The 20,870-nt window shown below is 51.0% G+C and overlaps 3 long non-coding RNA genes across 4 annotated transcripts in view; 1 reads left to right on the top strand and 2 right to left on the bottom strand.

Moving 5' to 3' along the window:
* LOC123363767 overlaps window positions 1-1,786 on the top strand; it is a 45,673-nt gene extending 43,887 nt beyond the window's left edge. The window contains exon 4 of the long non-coding RNA XR_006576888.1: window positions 1,553-1,786. This is a non-coding gene — a long non-coding RNA (uncharacterized LOC123363767). The remainder of the gene's footprint in view (window positions 1-1,552) is intronic.
* A 622-nt stretch (window positions 1,787-2,408) lies between these two features.
* On the bottom strand, window positions 2,409-12,086 carry LOC123363769. The gene is made up of 3 exons (XR_006576890.1): window positions 11,425-12,086; window positions 3,643-4,220; window positions 2,409-2,540 (listed from the first exon to the last, which is right to left on the bottom strand). It is a non-coding gene; the product is annotated as an uncharacterized LOC123363769 (long non-coding RNA).
* Window positions 12,087-12,118: 32 nt separating this feature from the next.
* Window positions 12,119-20,870, bottom strand: part of LOC123363770 — a 53,787-nt gene continuing 45,035 nt past the window's right edge. For both annotated transcript variants that reach the window (XR_006576891.1, XR_006576892.1), the window contains exons 2-3: window positions 13,216-13,356; window positions 12,119-12,234 (exon numbers count right to left, since the gene is read on the bottom strand). This is a non-coding gene — a long non-coding RNA (uncharacterized LOC123363770). The remainder of the gene's footprint in view (window positions 12,235-13,215; window positions 13,357-20,870) is intronic.

The following is a 20,870-nucleotide window of genomic DNA, read 5'->3' on the forward strand; positions in this document are numbered from 1 at the left end:
CTGCTGCCCTCTACTGGATGGGATCAGAACTGCACGTTAGCATTTTTCTATCCTTTTGGTGAGAAGAGCTGTTTTCCTCTCTCTTTATTTCTCATCTGTAAAATGGGGATAATTAAATCACTAAAGAATATAATAGGCTGCTACTAAATCAGTAAAATGGACTTAGAGATATAGATATGTATAAAGATAAGAGCTTATGGCAGGAATGAACAGATAAGTGGAGAAAGACCCTCTAATGATATTGCTATTGAACATTAACATTTTGAGTTTACTAGAAAAAGAAAAGTTTTGTTTTAATCTGTATTCAGCTTGTGCCATCTAACAATGTTAGATCAGACAAAACAGAGGATGAAGAGTCATAGAAGTCAATGCTAATTCTTCTGCTGCCAGAGTAGATCCAGCTATTCTCAGATGCTTCCTGGAAACCTGGGGGAGTGAGGACAAGACAATCAATCAAATTTGAGGTGTTATCCTCTTCTAGCCTCTGTCCCAATACATCTACCCCTCCTCCTCCATTTCCTAGCAGCTCTGCCAGGAGGATCCCAACTATGGGAAGGTTTTTTTTTTAAATCAAGGAGTTTTGATTATAGTTTAGTTTCTCCTGGCCTGGGGAGGTGGTGAAGGCTAGGCCTGGCCTATATAAAAGAACTGCACAGAATGAAAGCAGTCCCTTGGGGGGGGGGGGTTGGAAAGCTTCCCCCCGCCCCGGCTCTAGTGTCTCCCACCCCGCATGATGCTGCGGAGCCGGGGGAGCGCTACAGGCAGGGCACGGGGGGGGGGGGGGAGCTGGTTACCTTCCCTTCATCAGACGCCGGGTCCCGTAGCGCGGCCGGGCCGGGAGCAGCTCCCGGGGGCCCGGCGGGGCACGCGTCGCTCCGGCTCCTTCCTTGCTCTGGATGCTGGAGCAGCCGCCGCTCTCCCGCGCGCGGGAGCCGCTTCCGGCTTTGTACCTCGCCGGCGCCTCCCCATTGGCCGGGGAGGCGCCCAATGGGACGCGGTTCCCAAATGCGCACGCGCCGCTCAGCGTTCCCAGCCCAGGTGTTCGTGGTGCTGCCCCCCCCCGGTTGGGAACCCGGTCACGGAGCCAAGCGCTGCGCAGACGCAGACCAAACACAGCACCTGCGGCCCCCCCCCCCCCAAGCAGCCACCAGCCGATGGGGGCAAGGCCTTAGGCGAGCAATAACCACGCCTCTGTCCCCTTTAGTACCCCCAACCACTGACCTTGTATAAAGAGCACCTGGAAGGGAGAACCCAGCCATCACCCTGCACCGTGATGTGACACCACCACATACAGTTGCACACTAGACATGTGGGAGGGTGTTTTATTACACAGCAAGAGCAGGGCTCCTTCAGGGACCAGCACCTGCACCCTCACATTCCTCCCCCTGGGGCAGGAGGCGCCTCATTATCACCCCCGCTCTTAGTCTCGCCAATTGCTCTCCCTAGCCAGGAAGAGCTAGGTACACACACTCCGGTGCTCTGCCTGTGCCACTGAACATGTCCCCAAATAAACTAGTACAGATATAACTTAGATAATATTTTTTGCCTCAAGGTTCCAAAGACACAGACAAGGTTTTCATCTCGAGGCCAAAAGACCAAAAACATCAAGACACTTGATCACGGCCTTGGATAGACCAAGAGACTACTCACCCCCTCTGAGCTCAAAGAGCCGACAAGCTTGTAAGATTCAACTGAGGACCAACACTTGGCTTAACCACAGGGGCTGAGATTACAGAAAATGAGAATAAAATTATAAACGAAGAACAGAGTTTAATAGGCCCATCGGAAACAAGTCATTACCTAAACAGCCAAAATCACAGCACGCTTTCTAGACACAAATGATCAGGTTAACCTCCTGGCTGAAGATGTTTCTCTCACCCAAAGTCTGCTGCGGGGTTTTCGACCGAGTCAGCCTGCAACCCACACCATCCATTCGCTTGCTAGGTGCAGGATGAAGGGGGGCCTTCTGTATATACCCCTGACCTCCATTGTCTTTACTCCGAGGCAGGATAATCCCCCAGGGCCTGTTTTCGCCTGCCTGCTCTTTTTCTGTAGAGTTCACATCTCTTCAGGCATGCATTCTGTTATTTTACAATGCTATATTTACATCCAGACACATATGCCTTACAGAGTTTAAACACATTTTCCAGTATACACACACACCTCCTTACATAGTATCCGTACAACATTGGACCACAATATTAATGACTAGTGTTTCCCCGGCCTTCAGGTGAGACCTCACCTCAGATGTTTTGGGAGAACCAGAATGTTCATCGCAAACTCAGGAGGTTTCTGGCCCCCATTGCCATTAACATCTTCTTGTGTCACAGACACCAGACCGGTGGCAGACAGTCAACGCAGGGATTTGTGACCAGCCACTGAGTCCTTCAGTAACCCATAAAACAAGTAACCTCCTGGTCCCAGGAGGTGGATTGCAGCAGCCCTGGGATTGCTCTGCATTATAACCGGAAGGCAGGCCGAACTGAACGCCCAGGCAACGCAAAGGAGGTAATCCACATGTTGCGATAGTACCGCTCGGCCTGTGACAAAAGCAGATATGTATTTGGATTTTTGACAAGTGACCTTTCTATTTTGCCCCAGTACAAATTACAAAGGTACCTTCCGGGGTCAGTACCTGGAATGCTAGTATCCAAAACAAGGAGAATGAAAGGTATAGAACAAGTTACTCCTGAGAACTTTCTGCACCAAAAGAATAAAAATTCTGTACCCGATATTTTAAAAATCTGCAAAATTCATTTGTCAAATAAATGTAGAGGCTCCAGCATGGCATTGGGGAGCACAGGCCACTGGCCTCATAGAGGTGGGAGATCACTGTGCGGCTCCCCCCAGGACTCAGCGGTGAGGCTGCACCCAACCCTGACACAGTACAAGGACAGAGCCTGGCCCAGAAATGGCCCAAAGCCCTGCCCCTCCTTGCCAGGTGCATCAGCTGTGGGCGGGCAGGCTCAGCAAGGCAGGGTCCAAGTCTAGAGGGACTTAGTGTGGGGGAGATCCAGGTGTGGGCTGAGAGGGTTCTGGGTGGGGCAAACTGGGTGCAGGCAGCTCAGTGGGGGATCTAGCTGTGGGGACGGGGGGACACCTGGATGCACAGGGGCTTGTTGGAGGGTTCTGGGTGCAACAGTAATGGGAGACTGGGGGGGCAGTGTGTCCAGGTGAATGTGGTTGGGGCTCAGCAAAAGTGGGGGTCTGGGTGTGGGGGGATAGAGCTCAGAAGGGGGGGTCTGAGTGTGGGGAGAAATCAGTGGAGGGGTCCAGATAGTGGGTACATGGGACTCATCAGGGGGTTCTGAGTGCACGGGGTGAGGCTCGGCAGGAGGGTCTGGGTATTAGGGGGCCTGGGGTTGGGCACAGGGGCAGCAGCTCCCTCTACAGCGATCTCTCCCCCTGCAGCTGAAGAGCGATGGGTGCAGAAGTGCGGGGGTGGCGGTATGTGCATGTGGCACTTCCTACAGCTGGGGGAGAAAGCTGGGGGTGGGTCTGACATGACCGGGGATGCTGTGCAGGGGAAGAGAAAGGCCCATCCTCCCCAACCAAGATGGGACTAGCAGCTGAGCCCAGCAAATGGTAGGAGCTACTAGCCAGGTCTTCCCCAGTCCTGCCCCCTGGCCCACAACAATTTACCTCTCTGCCGGCTGCCCTGGACACCAAAACGTACTGCTGGGAAGGCTGCACGATCGCTCTTGCAGCTTCCTCATCAAAAAGTCATTTTTCTGTGGGGAAGCAAAGAAATTTGCGAGGGACATAAATTCTGCACACACACAGGGGTGCCCAATTCCCCCAGGAGTAATGAGTGGAAGAATTGTAACCAACTGATGAGCTGGATTTTAGTGACATGAAGAGCTTTATAACTTGTACAATCACCCTAGAAATACACAACCTCCCCTGCAGCGTGGGGTGCCTCACAATGCCTTGCTGCCGTGGCTCCCAAGCAGGACCGCTCACTGCCAAACGACTTGCGGGTCACTCCCTGAACGTCCGTGTATCGCCACAGCCATGATCCGGCAAGTCAGAAAGAAAACACCGGCCACGCTCTGGCTTCCAGCAGCCTCGATTGCTAGGTGCGCATTGATCACGACGTGCTCCTGGTCTTCCCCGCAGAAAGGTCTGTTCCATGCTGTCCAGATATATTTGATCCATTGCCTCTGTGAGGGCATCGAGCTACACCACCTTAAATGGAGTTCCCCACACGATTCACGACGCTGGATGAATTGTGATTAAAGAACAAAACGGGTTTATTTAACTACAAAGAGATTTTTTTTAAAAGTTCAAGTTATAGTCAGAAATGGTTACAAGACAATCATAAAAACACTTCTTAGTACTCAACTTAAACTAGACCTGGTTCAAGGTGAAATTCTTACCGCAGATTTTCAGTAGCGTTGCTGACCAAATTACAGGGCAGGATCTGCTCCTGAGGTCCAGTGGCTGTTTTCTTTTGTCTGCTTAGGTGAAAGAGAGAGATGGACAAGAATAGAGAATTTGGGATGTTTTTGCCCCTCTTTTATAGCTCAGTCACCCTTTGGAAACCATGTTCCTGGGCGTGACCCCTGGTTAAAAGCTCTTTCCAGCTGAGAGCAAGGAGACACAGAGTTTGGTGGGGGAAATTTGCCAAGATCAGATCTGTGTGTTTCTGCCCTGCTTCCTTGCCAAAGAATGACCACTTGATCAGGGCCGGATTAACTCTCCTGTGGGCCCAGGGCTATTAGATTTTTGTGGGGCCCCTGAGGGTTTGGAGTGGGGGAGTGGGCCCAGGGCTGGGGCAGGGGATCAGGGTGCAGGCTCCAGCCGGGAGACGCTTACCTCGGGCAGCTCCTGAGGTACCCAGCCAATGGGAGCTGCGGATCCAGCACTGGGGGCAGCGCACAGGGATTCCCTGAACGCCTCTTACCTGGATGCCGCAAGGGCACATTGGCGAGCCGGCGCTCGCAGCTCCAGGCCTGAATGGGGGCGCTGAGGCTCGGGGACTGGTGTCCGGCCCGCAGCACAGAGACTTACCGCAGGCCGGATGAAAAGAAGCAGTGGGCTGCATCTGGCTGGCGGGCCTGCAGGGGCCCCCCTTAGCCTGAAGCCCTGGGCTGTGGCCCCTAAAGCCCCTGCATTAATCCAGCCCTGCACTTGATAGGTGATGACACCTGCCTGGGGTATCAACTTGTCTTTTGTGCTTGAGAAAGAGGTTTGCCCACTCCCCCGACATCTCCGGTAAACACACAGTATTGATTTCAGCTTATGTTCAGAACTTTACATATAATGTCGCTATGTACATTTTACTATGATATGATTGACTGGCAAGTTTTACTTGTCACCTGGTACCTCAAGCAGGCATATTTTGCACAAAGATTTTTACAATAGTGTGTCAGATGTGAATACCGGAGTGCGTTCTGTTACGGTATCTTATTGAACTTTTCTTCCTGTACTATGCCATTATTGACTTTCCGCAATAAACCTGACTGATATTGGTTATTTGAGCTCTCCTATATATTTCATAACAAACCAAAGCATATCCAAGCAATTGACGCTATCATTTATCGACACTGCCCACCAGCCGCATAGGCTGTTAATTATAGGCGGGTTCCTTCTTTAAAAAGCCCATCATGAATAGACCAGCCCCTGGCACCTCTTAAAGAAGCCGGCCACCCTGGGACATTGGCCTTAAATGGTTGATACATTCACTGCTGAAGTAAACACGGTCTTTGCTCCTCCCCACCCCCTTGCCCTTAAATAAGGGCCGCCCTCTCCTCTGGCATTTGATACCGCTTTGAAGGGAAGGAGATATGCCTTGGTCTCAGCATCTCTCTTCATGCAGAATTATTTCTGTGAACTAAAAACACCCCCAAAGGTCTGGAAATACTGACAGGGTTACAAACTTCTTGTGACAATTCAGCAAAGCACCCTGGTCCCTGAATGGCTCATGGAGAGACCAGGCTATACAGTGGTCGATGGTGCGCCAATTAGACCCGTGAAACCAGAATGACCCAATGGGGAGAGACAAGGTAGGGGGATATCTGGTCTGAAGTGGAGTCAGTGGGGTTACACAGCAGGAATCAGAAGCAGAATCCAGCCCAGAGTCAAACAGCTGTTGGGCTTTCTGAGGGAGCAACCCCTCACTGCACCCTTTAACCTTTTCCCCTCTAGTAACTCCAGCAGTAATACCATCGAGGTGGGCTGTGCTCTTCTGGTGATGTGTCTCCTACTCCCCTGGCACAATAGGGCACTGATATGAGAGCAACAATGAGAAAGAGTTGAAGTGGTGGGGGGTGGGAGGGTATGAGGACAGCGATAGCCAGGAGGCAGCGCAGCTGGGCCACCTGGGATCGTTGTTGTGTGGGCTACAGTGGCACTGACCAAAATCAGGGCCCACTTATGGCATGGACATTATTAGCAGTATTATGGTAGCACATAGAAGCCCCAAACCAAGATGGAGACCCTATGACATGCACATTACAGTAGCACCTGGGGATGGGGGCCATTAGGAAGTGCACATTATCAGCAGCACTACAATAGCATCTATGGGCTCCCCATTTTTATAGTGCCTGAGGGGCACCCGTCCCTGAACAAAGTGCACATTATCCAGGGACATGCGCAGAATTTAACTATGACCCCTTGGAGGGGGGGGCACTGTGCTTCCTTTCCCCCCGCTCTGCCGCTCTGGCAGGGGCTTGCTCTTCCCTGCATCTCTTGCCCCCCTCCCCGGCTCCAGCAGGAGCTCGCTCTCCCCACCACTGCAGCCTCAGGGCTGGAGGAGTTCAGTGTCCCCGACAATTATTGGGGAGGGGGAGTGCCGCTGCATGTCCCCCCTTTTGCACGCCCCGACATTATCAAACCACCTGGGAGGTGCCCCAGTATGAAGTACACATTATCAGCGGCGTTATAGTAACAGCTTCCCCTTTTTATAGCGCACATTGTCAGCAGCATTATGGTAGCGCCAGGGAGCGGAAAGGGAATTATGAGGTACACACGATCAGCAACATTACGGTAACTCCTCTGGCCCCCCCGTGGTTTGCTGTTACTTGGGACTGTGCTGAACTATTTCCATCTGGCATAATCCGAGTTACTCACGGTGAACACACAGAGTCCTGTTCCTCGAGGGAATCACACCACCCAGCCCCTTTCGTTGCTCCGAAACCCAAGCCTGCCTCTCCGGCCCGCCCCATGCCCAAAGGAGCTGTTTCTCTGCTTCCTTCCAGGGGCCTGGCTTTCTTTACTGTCTGCCAACTTTCTGCCCAGAATGCAGCCTGTCCCTCAGCCTCTGCGTCTACAACCGGTCCCAGAGACACCCGAGCTTCTGATCGGCTGTGCCATGCACCCCGGTGTCTCGGGTGGCGGCTCCCCATTGCTCACAGCTATCTCTACACAAAGGGGCATTTAATTGCTCCTTCCCTTAGCTGGAAAGAAAAGCTCTTCACACACTCAGGTCTGTGATTGATCTACAGACAAAGAGCCATTATCACCTTCCAGCATAACCACAGTTCATGGCCACATATTCTGGAATGGGTATGAATCCTCATACCTCTGGGATGGGGCACAGGGGCTGTTTATACAGGGACCTCCCTTGCCTGGTGCTGAGATGCAGCCACATCTGGGGTGGGGAGCGGGGGCTGTTTATACAGGGAGCCCCATGGGCACTGTGGTTTATAATCTAACCCTTTGAGAACTACACAGCAGGCAAAGCACGAGGAGTTTAACCACAGTAACTTTTACCCTCAACACACACAAGAGTCACAGATATTTGGATAAAACAAGCAAAGCCCATCTGGCTCCCCCACCCCCTCCCTGTCTCCGCTCACCTCCCAGTCTTGCTTTTAGGGGCTTGAGAGTCCACAAGGTAGTCCTCCTGCTGGCATTGTCAGGCCATGGTCAGCTGATGTACCAGGCCTTGTATTTCCAGGAGCTATTGAGACATTTTAATCTGGAATCCTAGGTCCTATTTGGGACAGAGCAGGACAACTACAATGCTCAGGGAAACCGCCCATGACTCTTCCCAGAGGAGACTGGAAGAGTTTGGCTTGTTTGGCCTAAAAAGAAGGGATGTGGTTGCTCCCTGTAGGTACACCTGGGAAGGGGAAGAGCCAGTGAAGCTAAAGGACAATGCTGACCCCAAAGCCAAGGGGGATAAAATCACCAGGGATCAGCTGAGGCTGGAAATGAGAAGACTGTTCCCACCCACCAGCGGAGGGTCTGGAACACCCCAAACTAGCTGCAAGCTGGAGCAGTTTCTGAAGGGGATTCTCTGTCATAGCCCTCCCCATAAGAGGGAGCCCGGCCTAGAGCCGGCCCTTAAGTAAACTTCCGGGCCCTGCTTTACCCACTGATCAGCTGCAGCTGCTGAAACTCCCTGTCCACCTGGAGATCAGCCTGGCTCCTCCTCCTACCAAGGCAACCACAGCTGATGATGATTATGGTGTCAGCCCTTACAATGAGCTGCCCTGGGTCTCTGCTGACAGCTCAAGGTTCTCATAGATCTCAAAGCCTGGGATCATGTCATCTGGCCCCCTGCCTGACCCAGGCCCTGAATTAATCCCTGCTGGAACCAGAGCAGATCTCTTAGGAAAACATCGCATCTTGATTTAAACCTGGCCAGAGCTGGAGAATGCACCGCAGCTCATGCGAGGGAGCTGTAAACCAGGATGCCTGCGCTCTATCCCCAGCACTGGGAGGGGATTGGGGTCTAGTCGGGGGCAGGGCCGCCCAGAGGATTCCGGGGGCCCGGGGTCTTCGGCGGCGGGGGGCCCTTCCGTTCCGGGACCCGCCGCCGAAGTGCCCCGAAGACCCACGGCGGGGGCCCCCCGCCTCCGAATTACCGCCGAAGCGGGACCCGCCGCCGAAGTGTGGCGGGGGGGGGTCCCCACCGCGGGTCTTCGGGGCACTTCGGCGGCGGGTCCCGGAACGGAAGGGCCCCCCGCCGCCGAAGACCGGGCTGCGCTTCGGCGGCGGGTCCCGCTTCCCCCCCGCCCCGGCCCCAGCCTCTTACCCCCGGCTCCCTCCTCACCCGGAGTCTCAGCGCCTCGCCGGAACAGCCGCAGCGTGTGGCCGACGGGGCCTGAGCTCCATCCCGCTCAGAGCCGCGTGGTGAGGGGGCGGGGCTGGGAGCTCCACGCCCAGCGGAGGGAGCTGAGCTCAGCCTGGAGCTCCCAGCCCCGCCCCCTCCCCACGCGGCTCTGAGCAGGGCGGGGCTCAGGGGCCCCGGCGGAGACATCAAGCGCTGAGGCTCCAGGAGAGGGGCGGAGGTGGGAGCCTCCGCTGTTCTCTTGGGGGCCCCTGCGGGGCCCGGGGCAAATTGCCCCCTTTGCCCCCCCCCCTCTGGGCGGCCCTGCAGTGCTGTGATTACATTTAGAGTTACTGTTAGCCACAATTAATAAGCTATTGCTACCATCTCTTTAAAGGAGCAGCAAGCTTAATTTCAGTGCATGTTCCAAGAGAAGGCAGGCCACTGCAGGGAAAGATAAAATAAATTTCTGGGGAACTAAGGAGTAGGGGTTTCTGTTGGTTAGTGGCAAGGCAAGGTTTGGACTCGCAAAGTCCTGAAGAGTTTCCTAAGGACAAACAGGTACATAAGGGAGCTGTCACAGCTTAGCAGTGGCAAAACTCACTTGCTGAGAGGGAGCGTGGTAACATACTAATTCACAATTCTGGGAACCTTGGCTGATTGTCACATTGGCAGCTGGTTTAGAAGAAATTTGTGTGTGCGCGCATGTGTAAGTAATAAATTGGCCATGGAAGCTAGGGGGAGCAGCCAAACTCCCCTCCCCAGCTCCCCTCACCCCTGAGTGAGGCACATCCCCACTTCTCCTCCCAGCGCTTGCCATGAGGCAACAAGCTCTGGAGGGCAGGGAAGAAGAGAGGGGAACACAGCATGCTCAGGGGAAGAGGCAGGGCCAGGGACTTTGGGGAAGGGGTGGAGGCAGGGCAGGGGTAGAATTGAGCACCCACCGGCACCAGCAGAAGTCAGCACCTCTGGTGACCTGCATGCTTGTTTGCTGGCCATTAGTGTCCAGGTTGCAAGCATAGCTTTTAAGGCTCCCCCCCACCCTCCGAGTTGCAGGGCTAGGGTTACACAACCCCTTACTGGTCTGAGTTGAACCCTCAGATCACCATACCTCCACCTCCCCACCAATATCTCCTCCTGCTCCGGTGATCCATTCCAGATTTTAATACCTAGGGCATCTGAAGTACCATGCAGAGTCTCCTGGATGTGTGTGTCAAGCAGTGCTACATCTTTGTGATTGTGAACTACAGGGCTGAAGCCACAGCATTGTCATACCCCAACCCCATACCAGACTCCTTCAACTTTTCCTTCTCCATCCAGGCCCCACACTAGTCCATCCCAAAATGGTCCCCAGGCTAGATAGATAATAAAATCATTGACTGATAAACTAGTATTATAGCTGAATCATGTCTCAGAGATATATTCATGAATAGTTGTGCCCCTGTACCCATGCATTCCTTGGCCAGCAGAAAGGCTGCACTATTTTGGGATTAAGAGCATTAAGACCTTAAACTGGGTTTTCAGGGCAATCATTTTGCTTGGCACATCAAAGTGGCTCATGATGAAATAAGCATGGGAAAGGTGACCCAAACCCTTCTTAAAAGGTGGTCATTAGACAAGGGGTGTGACAAAGAGGACCAGGGCCAAGAGTGGGGGAAAAAGGAGAGACCTACATTCCCTCAGTAGCCAGGGGTCATTTCACCCAGCAGTTACCTGAGACCTAAGACCAAGAAGCTAGATTAGGGGGATTGTGGGTTGGCAGTGTCCCTCCCCTTCCAGCTCAGTGGGAAGGGACTCCACCTCACTACACCCCTGGGACACCACCCCTTATCAGGAATTAGGGATCAGGTCCTTAGGTGGGACAGTGCAATCCAACAGTCTCAAGGAGCCAGGGGCAGCATACCACAGGGGGCGCTCTGCCGGTCGCTAGGAGGGCAGCAGGCAGGGTGCCTTCAGCAGCATACCTGCAGACAGTCCTCTGGTCCCACCAGCACGCCTGCAGAAGGTCCACTGGACCAGCAGAGCCTCCACCAGCACACCTGCAGGAGGGCCACCGGAGCCACAGGGAGCAGCAGAGCACCCCCCACGGCATGACACCATGCTTGGGGTGGCAAAATGTCTAGAGCCACCCCTGCAAGGAGCCCAGGCCCTTAAGTAGTCTAGTATTTAGCATCCTGACTCCATCAGACAAACTCAGGCTTCTGAGCTTAAGAACTGCCACCCCAGGGTGGGGAATAGCAGCAGGGCATAGGGGGACCTAGGCCCACCCTACTCCACCAGGTCCTAGCCCAGGACCCCAACTTGGACAGTGTTCCATGACTGGGTCAGCAGGGAGCCAATCAAAACACACTGATCAGCAGCCACAGACCTAAACTATACTCCATTGTCCCTGGGCTACTTCCTACTCTCCCACCATAAGGTACCTGCAGCTCAGGGTCATCCTCCATCTTCTCAAGGTACACAGCAAGCAGCAATCCCAGCATTTCTCCTAGGTTAGCCTCATCCTCAGGCAGAGCATAGTGCAGCTGCAGGCTCTGGAAACATCCACTCCCTTCCCTGTCTCAAGATGAGCTATATTAGTGGCTCTGCCTTTTATACTTCCTGCCCCACCCCCTTAGCTTCTTGCAGGAGGGGTGAGCCCAGCCTGGCTCCACCCATTAGGGATCAGAGAGTGGTCCCTCCCCCTCCAGCTAGGGTGACCAAACAGCAAATGTGAAAAATCGGGACAGAGGGTGGGGGGTAATAGGAGGCTATATAAGAAAAAGACCCAAAAATCAGGACTGTCCGTATAAAATCGAGATATCTGATCACCCTACCTCCAGCTCAGTGGGAGGCCACTCCATCTCAGGGGTGGGGATTGAACCCTTGTTGCAAGGAGAGGTGAATCACACAGGGCATTTAAAAGATTAGGTTCCAAAGGTGTTAAACAGAAAGAGACCCGAGCCCATATTTAAGCATGGTCCTTGAGCTACAGATATGTAATGGATACCCAAATCATTTGTTTGGAGGCGAAGGACCTTGATCACTATTTACAGGGAGGTCCTTCTACTTGGCACTTCTAGGGGGCTTAAACCCACTGAAACAAGTGTTTAAGACCTGAGCCCTTGTTACAGGGTAGCGGGGGCATGCATGCAGTGTGTCTCCATCCTTTCTCCAGGGCTTTTTCTTCCCTTCTCTTTTCCTACCATTTCTTTGGTGTGTCTGTGGTCTTGTCCCTTTTGTCTTTGGAGTTGCTAGAAAGAGAGCAAGAGAGAAAGAAGATTAGGTGTGGGCTGAGTGGATATCATGATTACAAAGTCAATTTAGATTAATCTGACAAGTCTCTCCTGCCTTCTAGTCTTCCATTCCTGTCTGTGTATCCCCGGGGAGCAAACTGGCTGAGGGTGGGGGAGCTGCTGGGCTGGAGATGGGCTCCTGCCATCTGCTTTGGGAGTAGAGACCCCCCCAAGAAGTCCCTGCAATACCTGCCCAGATGGGTTAACCTATTAACTGTGAGGGCCTGAGACCACTGCACTCTTCTATTGTTCCCCACCCACTCCTCTCTGCCTGGGGCTCTCTGTGCCCCACTTCTTCCACCCCTCGTGCTGGGACCCCCATCCACTCTGGGGAGCCCCTCCTCCGGCTTGGAGTCAGTTCCCCTCCCCCCCACATCAGCGTGCTCTGATCCACTTCTCTGCCCTCCCCCACCCAGGGCTGGGAGCAGGGGCGGCTCTACCTTTTTGGCCGCCCCAAGCAGTCATGCGCGGGAGGCGCCCCGGAGCCGCGGGAGCAGCGGACCTCCCGCGGGCATGACTGCGGAGGGTCCGCTCGTCCCGCGGCTCAGCTGGACCTCCCGCAGCTGCGGACGGTTGGCGGGTCCGGCGGCTCTGCTTGAGCTGCCGCAGGCATGCCTGCAGGAGGTCCAGCCGAGCCGCGGGACGAGCGCCCCCTCCGCAGTCATGCCTGCGGCAGGTCCGGTCGTCCCGGGGCTCCGGTGGACCTCCCGCAGGCATGACTGCGGCCAGTCCGCCGGCCCAGCCTGCCGCCCCCCCGGGAAAGGGCCGCCCCACGCGTGTGCTTGCCGCGCTGGGGTCTGGAGCCGGCCCTGGCTGGGAGCCAGTTCTCTCCACATCCCAGGCTGAGACCCCCACTCCTCCCAGCCCTATGCTCATTCCCCGAGTCCTCCGTCCCTCCCCTGGGACTGCGCCCCTGCCCCTGTGCTGGCCCCCGGCTACCTGTCATAGCTGCAGTGGGTCAGGACTGTGATTGTGGTGTCAGCACCGTCACCGATCAGCCAGAGGAAACAAGGGTCTCGGCACATTCCGGATGGGCTGCAGACCCCCACCCTGATTCAGGTCTCTCAGCACCATCATGTTCTGGGGGGACACAGAGAGAGACGGGAGCCTGGATGCATGGGTCCCGTTCCCTACCACCCCCACTCCCAAGGTCTGGGAGCTGCAGAGCCCCTAAAGGAATCATCCCAGATGTCTGGGTCCCATTCCTTCTCCCCTCCTCCCCCCAGCCCCCGGAGCCACAGAGCCCCTGCATAGGTGTCCTGGATTCTGGATCACATTCCCTCCCCACGGGGCTGGCAGCACTGTTATCCCTCTCCCAGGAGAGCTGCCTTGGACACCTGGGTGGCTGGGTCTGTTTCCCTTGCTACACCCCACAGCCCCACCCCTGGCCTAGCAGCGCTGTGGTTCTGCCATTGGGGCATCCTCCCTGATGCCTGGGTCCCATTCCATCCCTGTGGGGCCTGGGGGAACATGGATGGGGGTGTCAGGGAGATCATAGTGAAGAGGGCATGGGAGGGGTCACAAAGGGTGGAGGGGAAAGGGGCCATGGGGGATTAGGGAGGATGAGGGGCTTGGTGCAGTCAAGGAGAAAGAAGCTGAGGGGGTTATAGTAGTGGAGGAGGCACTGGGGGTTTGAAGGTACTAGGAGGAGAAGTAGTTAGGTGTGGAGGGGGTCTGGGGAAGGGAGAAGGCACTGGGGCATTGCTGGATGGGGTGGGATGGGGAAGCAGCAGAGGCACCAGGGGGCACTGAGGAGGGCAGCAGGGAGGTCACCGGGGTCCCACTTGTGCTGGATGCCTGGAATCTGGCAGCAAAGGGCCTCTTGGCAAAGTCCCCAGCTTCTCCGGCCTCCTCATACCTGAACTGGCACCACTTGGTGACCGACACCATGTCTGACCTTCCAGGAGAGCGGGGTCACAGCCAGCCCAGAGCATGACGGTCTGCATAGGTGTTAGCTCCGATCCAGCCCCAGGGCAGGGAGGCAGACCCGTTGGCTCGGGAGTGTGTGTGTGTGTGGGAGGGATTGGGGTGGGAAAGGGGACATGGGGCCTTTCCTCTGTAGGGGACACCAGCTCCAAGCCAGACCCCAAGCAGACCCCTGGCTGGCTCAAGGGGGCAGGGAATGGGACACATCACCCTGACACTGAGGGGTGCTTCAGGGAAAATTTACTGATACACAAAGATGATCTGCTCCTTGTAGGTTCTGTACCCAAGTTTTTGGCTCCCCAACTGGGCGTAGCGACGGCACAGGTTGTACCTGCCCAGGGAAAGAGCTGTGAACGTCACCTCATTCAGCCCCTGCCTTTCCCCACCCGAGCCAGGGATAGCACCCAGCTCCCCTGCTCTCTAGGCCACTAGACCAGGGGTTCTCAAACTGGGGGTTGGGACCCCTCAGAGGATCGCAAGGTTATTGCATGGGGGGGTCGCGAGCTGCCAGCCTCCATCCCAAACCCCGCTTCGCCTCCGGCATGTATAATGGTGTCAATTATATAAAAAAGTGTTTTTAACTTACAAGGGGGGCCGGTGGCGTAAGATCAGCATTTTAATTTAATTTTAAATGAAGCTTCTTAAACATTTTGAAAACCTTGTTTCCTTTACATACAACAATAGTTTAGTTATAATAAACTTAGAGAGAGAGGCCTTCTAAAAAAAATGTTAAAATGTATTACTGGCACGCAAAACCTTAAATTAAAGTGAATAAATGAAGACTCAGCACAGCACTTCTGAAAGGTTGCCGACCCCTGGGCCCGTAACTCGATGCCTACGCCATGATTTAAAAAAAAGAAGAAAAAAAAAACAAAAAAAACCCCACTGCACTGAGGCTCAGAGACCTGGTCAGCTGAGACAAACTTGTGGAGCTCAGACTTAGGGGCCTGTAAAATTGCAGTGCAGATGCTGAGGCTGGAGCCTGGGGTCTGAGCCCAAACTCCAGTGCGAGCCTGAATGTCTACATGGCAATGTCTACATGTGCCAGCAATACCCCTTTGCTATATACTTCGGCTAAACTGGACAATCCCTATATAAAAGGATAAATGGACACAAGTCAGATATTAGGAATGGCAATATACAAAAACCTGTAGGAGAACACTTCAATCTCCCTGGACACACAATAGCAGATTTAAAGGTAGCCATCCTGCAGCAAAAAACTTTCAGGACCAGACTTCAAAGAGAAACTGCTGAACTTCAGTTCATTTGCAAATTTGACACCATCAGTTCAGGATTAAACAAAGACTGTGAATGGCTAGCCAGCTACAAAAGCAGTTTCTCCTCCCTTGGTGTTCACACCTCAACTGCTAGAAGAAGGCCTCACCCTCCCTGATTGAACTAACCTCGTTATCTCCAAACTGATTCTTGCTTGCATATTTATACCTGCCCCTGGAAATTTCCACCACATGCATCTGACGAAGTGGGTATTCACCCACAAAAGCTTATGCTCCAATACGTCTGTTAAGGTGCCACAGGACTCTGTCACTTTTTACAGATCCAGACTAACATGGCTACCCCTCTGATACATGGCAGTTGTAGAGCCGCGTAGCCATGTCCTGTATGTTTTATTGCAATGTAGACATCCTGTGTGTCCAGTTTAGGAAGGCAATGTGATCTGATGCCTACTTTTAGTAGGAACAGGGGACAAAGCCAACACCACATGACGTTATGAGTGTAATATATCATCTCACTGAAAGGTGACAGGACTGGAAAGAGTTAATTAACTCACAGACTGACCTGACCCATGGCCGAACTTTAGAGAGTGGTTAGGAAGATACTAAATGAATAGAGCTTTGAAATGCATGTCTGCATTGTTACAGGTGAAAGGGTAGATGTTTGCTCAGGTCTTGTGTTGTAAGCAAACAAGTCTTGTCTATTGCTATAGTTTTGATTCAAAGATCAAAAAGGGAATATTAACATTTAGGAAGATACTTGAGTGAAATAGTATTATTGTCTATATGTCTCTTTGAAGGTTGTGGTAACCTGTATCTGAACTGTTTAATGGATAAATTACCCTGTGCTAATTGCCAGGATGTTTAGGAGAAGGAGAGTTAAGCCTATTATTTTCTCAGGCCAAAAGGCTGCTGGAAATGTATAAGAACCTTGGGACATGATCCTTCTTCATCTCAGATCTGCTTTGGGTTTCAAGAGGGAGAAACCTTAAGCCACAAGGATTGAGATCCCCAGTCACTGACTGGAGTCACCCTGAATATGGACATTGCGCTATAACCTATGGACTATGTCTAAAAGGACTTTTGGCAACTACAAACACATCTCTGCTATGTATCTGAACCTCCAGAATTGAATTAAAGTCTGTATGTATGTTGATCTTTTAACCAACACTCTCTTTTCTTTTTAAATAAATTTTAGCTTACTTAATAAGAATTAACAGAGTCCTGCGTCTGACGAAGTGGGTATTCAGCCACGAAAGCTTATGCATCAATACATCTGTTAGTCTTAAAGGTGCCACAGGACTCTCTGTTGCTTTTTACAGATCCAGACTAACATGGCTACCCCTCTGATACTTAATAAGAATTGTCTCTAAGCGTGTATTTTGGGTAAGATCTAAGTTAAAATTTGACCTGAGTCTGGGGCTTGGTCCTTTGGGATCAGGAGAACCTCTCTTTTATACAATGAGGTAAGATTTTCAGTAATCTTCATCATATTTGACGCGTGTCTGGATGGAAGCCTGAGGCTGGGTACTTTAAGGGAACTGCATTGTTTGGACTTTTGAGTAACCTGTATGGTAATATAGAAGTTGTTTTGTGCTGGTTTGGTAAATCTAAGCATATGGGCCGGTAGGAGGGGTGTGGGCTCCCACATACCGAATCCTGCCGGGTCCATAAAAAAAATGCATGTAAAATTGAATAATTCACCAAAACATTAAAAAAATTAGACCACCTAATCGATTTCTAGTCAGTGCTCCTAGAAGAACACCCAACATTTAAATAAAAATAAAAAAATCAATAAATATTTTGGCCATTAGAACCCACACACACACAGCTTCAGTGTGTACATAAACTAAAGCCAAAAAAAGTTGTCACTGTTCATAACAACGTTTGCTAAAAAAATATAAAGCAAAAAACTACCCTGACAGGACACCTACTTTTCCAAGCTAATAATAGCTGTGTGTATGTTAAGACCACCACTTTTGCAAAATACACATTTTAATCTCATCACTGCTGCAGGCAATCATATTTATTGGCCTGCAAATAAAATTCTGCAATTAGCCCTTAAGTTTCAAACACCCTTTAATTGGACTACCTTAGTACCTAAGTGGTTTCAAAATTTGCTTTCGCTGCTACCAAAGGTTCAAAGAATCTCCAAATTACAAGGGCAAATCCATATGCTTCAAAATATATATCGAATTCTTAAAAATGCCTCATATAGCTTATAAAGTGTCTACTTTATATACTAAGTATAATGTGCTTTGTAACTAAAACTGTACAACAACCCCATCATAAAAATGTTACTGCTTTTATTATTATTTAGTTTAAAATTGTTGTTGTAAAAAAGTAATAGTAATACCTTTCATGTCCATGCTAATCATGCATTGTCATTGCATCCAATTAAACCCCCTAACATTGAAGTCTTTAATGTAAAATCTAAAATCCAAGGCTTAATGCAAATAAAGGTTTAAAAATGGTAGTTGTGCTAAAAGCACAAAAGGGGGATGTGTGGAAGTAGAGTAAGAACTGACAGGGATTTGAAGGGATTTCAATGCAAACAGTCTCTCTTCTTTAAGCAAGAGTCAGGCTAGCTGTAACCCTAATAACGTGAGATTTGTTGAAGCGAGGACTGTGTAAAGTGAGGAGGAAGAACTGAGAAGTTGTTGCGACCTTGTGGTAACTAAGTAGAAAATGTAAACTATAGTCTAAATAAAAATAAAATATCAAAATGACCTATATATAAACAAAATGCAGCTGTTGCTAATTATTATATGTAACAAAAGGTATAAATGCTTGCTGTAATTGTTTACCTAAAAAAAGCCTGTTTAGCTCTCTCCCTCCACACAATTGCTAAAAATAATAAAGTATCTAATTTGCTGCACCCAACCTAAAAATAAAAATTTTCTCCAACAATCTGCAACTATCACTTCTCCTTTCAATAAGAATAACTATAACAAGAATTTAACCAAGAGTTACTGTATCAGCCCGTCAGGGGCGTTTATACACCCTTGCTTTCAAGAAAGAATGAGCAACAGGTTGCAATTTACTGGCTTACTCAAGGATGCATGGGAGCCTTTGCTTAATCTGGTCCATAATGGACACACCTTGTCTTACTGCTAGTATCCCTTTCATTCATGTGAGCTCAGTAAATTGATTTATTAGCACTTGGTACTTACCCTGACCCCTTTAACTCTATAATAACACACCCTATTATGACCAAGTCAGTTTTAAAGGAGATTGGGTTTGACAGCATTTCAGATGAGCACCCAGTAGACTTTCTTTGGCAGGCTGTTTGTGGGGAAAGACGTCCTATATAATGTTACAATTAGGCAAAGGTTATAACAGCAATATTTCTTCAGTGCCAGTATTTGTAAGAGTTGTACTCTACTGACGGCACTAAGGGAAACTCCGTGGGAAGGCTTTCCTTTGACTTCCATGGGCTTGGGACCAGGCTCTAAGTATATATTAGACATTTATCAGCCATAAGCTACTGTCCATCTCACTTCACCAATATCCTTCAGGATATTCCTGTGTTGTGTTTTGTTTTGTTTTGTTTGCAGAATTCCAATTGTACACTGATGGCTGATGTTAGATACTCTTGTAACATCTAGAGGCCCCAACCTAGATCGGGGCTCCATTGTGGTAGGTGCCATACAAACACATAGTGAGAAGCAGTCCCAGCCTCTGAGTTTAGAATCTAGATGTCTCTTGAACCATTGCCGGTATGATACTGATGTACTTAGACAATAGGAGCAGGGTCCTTGTGAAGTTAACGCCAATACCCAATAATAACCTTGTGTTTACTGCATCTACTATCTTTCATCTATCCCCGAGCACACTAAAATCTTGCACATTAATTATGTACGTGCATTTTTATAGCTATATAAACATTATATGCATTACAGCAGTGCTTAAAGAACTTACTGAGATCAGGGCCCCATATGCTAGGTTCTGATTCTTCACGTAGTAAGAGGCATCCTGGCTCTGAAGAGATTAGAGTCTTAGACTGTAATCTGTTGGTTGTGCGCAGCTGCATCTTTTGTCAACTAAATACCTTTGAAAAATCATGATGTCCCTCAATGTGATCTATTTGAGAGGCATGTGCTGTGGTTTTATTTTTAGCTCAAATAAGCACCACAGGGCTATTATGTAGGATGGATTTCATGCCAGCATGGAAAAGAGAGCGTGGGTAGAAAGTTGAGCTCGGCTGGTGGCAGGAGTCTGTATAGCAGCTGCCTGCAGCCATCAGCAGTGTTCTTATCCCCCGGTGGCTTGACACAAAATTGACCTAAATCAAATTGATAGTCAACAAATCAGACTGAATTGAAGTGACTGGGCCTAATTCCCCGATGGCTGCCTGTAACGGGTTGGACTCACCGCCGCGGTGCCTCCTGCTGGTTCTTCTGGGGAATTAGCTCTTTTTCAGCCCGGAGCGCCCTCTGCAGGCCGGTGATCCCCCTTTTTCCTATCGGCCCCATGTCCCTCCCAGGACCCGGTGCCCCTTTAACTATAATTGGGTCTCCCCCTCCCAGGGGAACCCCCACCCTACTATCCCCACTTTGCCTCAGTAGTGGCCACTGACAGTCATGGTCTAGCCCCACACCCTGGGGCAGACTGCAGTATCAGCCAACTCATCCCTGGCAAGGAGGGTTTTGGACCTGCTGCTTTGCCTACTCCTGGGTTGTCCCTTGCAACCCCCGGTACCTCTTGCCCTTTACTAGGCCGCAGCCTGGGGCTTTCCAGGCTGGAGCTTCCCTAGCTCCTCAGCCTGTCCCCCAGCCCTGCTGCACTCAGGTAGCCAATCTCAGCCTCTAAGCAGCCAGGCCCATCCCTCTCTGAAGGCAGAGAGAGACTGTCTGGGCTCTGGCTTCCCAGCCTTCTTATAAGCCCCAGGGCTTCAGTTTGGGGCGTGGCCCCAGCTGCAGCCACTTCTTTAATCAGCCCAGCTTCCAGAGCCACCGCTCTCAAGCCCTGGCAGGCAGCATTTCAAGCCCCTCCAGGCAGGAGCAGGGTCCACCCTGCTACACTGCCCATCAGCCAAACTCAGCAGATGAAGTAAAAATATATTCAACTGTTATTGCCATGGGGGTAAGAAATTTTACTCAAGGAACTAGCCTCCCAGCCCAGACCCATTTTGGGCAATAAGGGGTAACCCATGAACTACAAAAATTACGCTGCTACCACAAGTTAGGCACATAGCTAGTGGTCACCAGCAGCATAGATGTAGATACTAGAAGTGGGGCAGTTTTTCCTCTGTCATGTAATGTTTAAATGTTGTTGAGCATCCAAACTGACAAAATCATCATTACCAGGTCCCTGGAACCATTGTAATTCAAATGTATTGAAATGATCTTAATCTGCATACCTCCTGAAATGCAACATGGTAACCCTTTTCCACTTTGATTTATTAATGTTATGAAGAATCAGATATTTGCAAGA

This window comes from Mauremys mutica, chromosome 2 (genome assembly GCF_020497125.1).
Source record: "Mauremys mutica isolate MM-2020 ecotype Southern chromosome 2, ASM2049712v1, whole genome shotgun sequence".
NCBI lineage: Eukaryota > Metazoa > Chordata > Testudines > Geoemydidae > Mauremys > Mauremys mutica.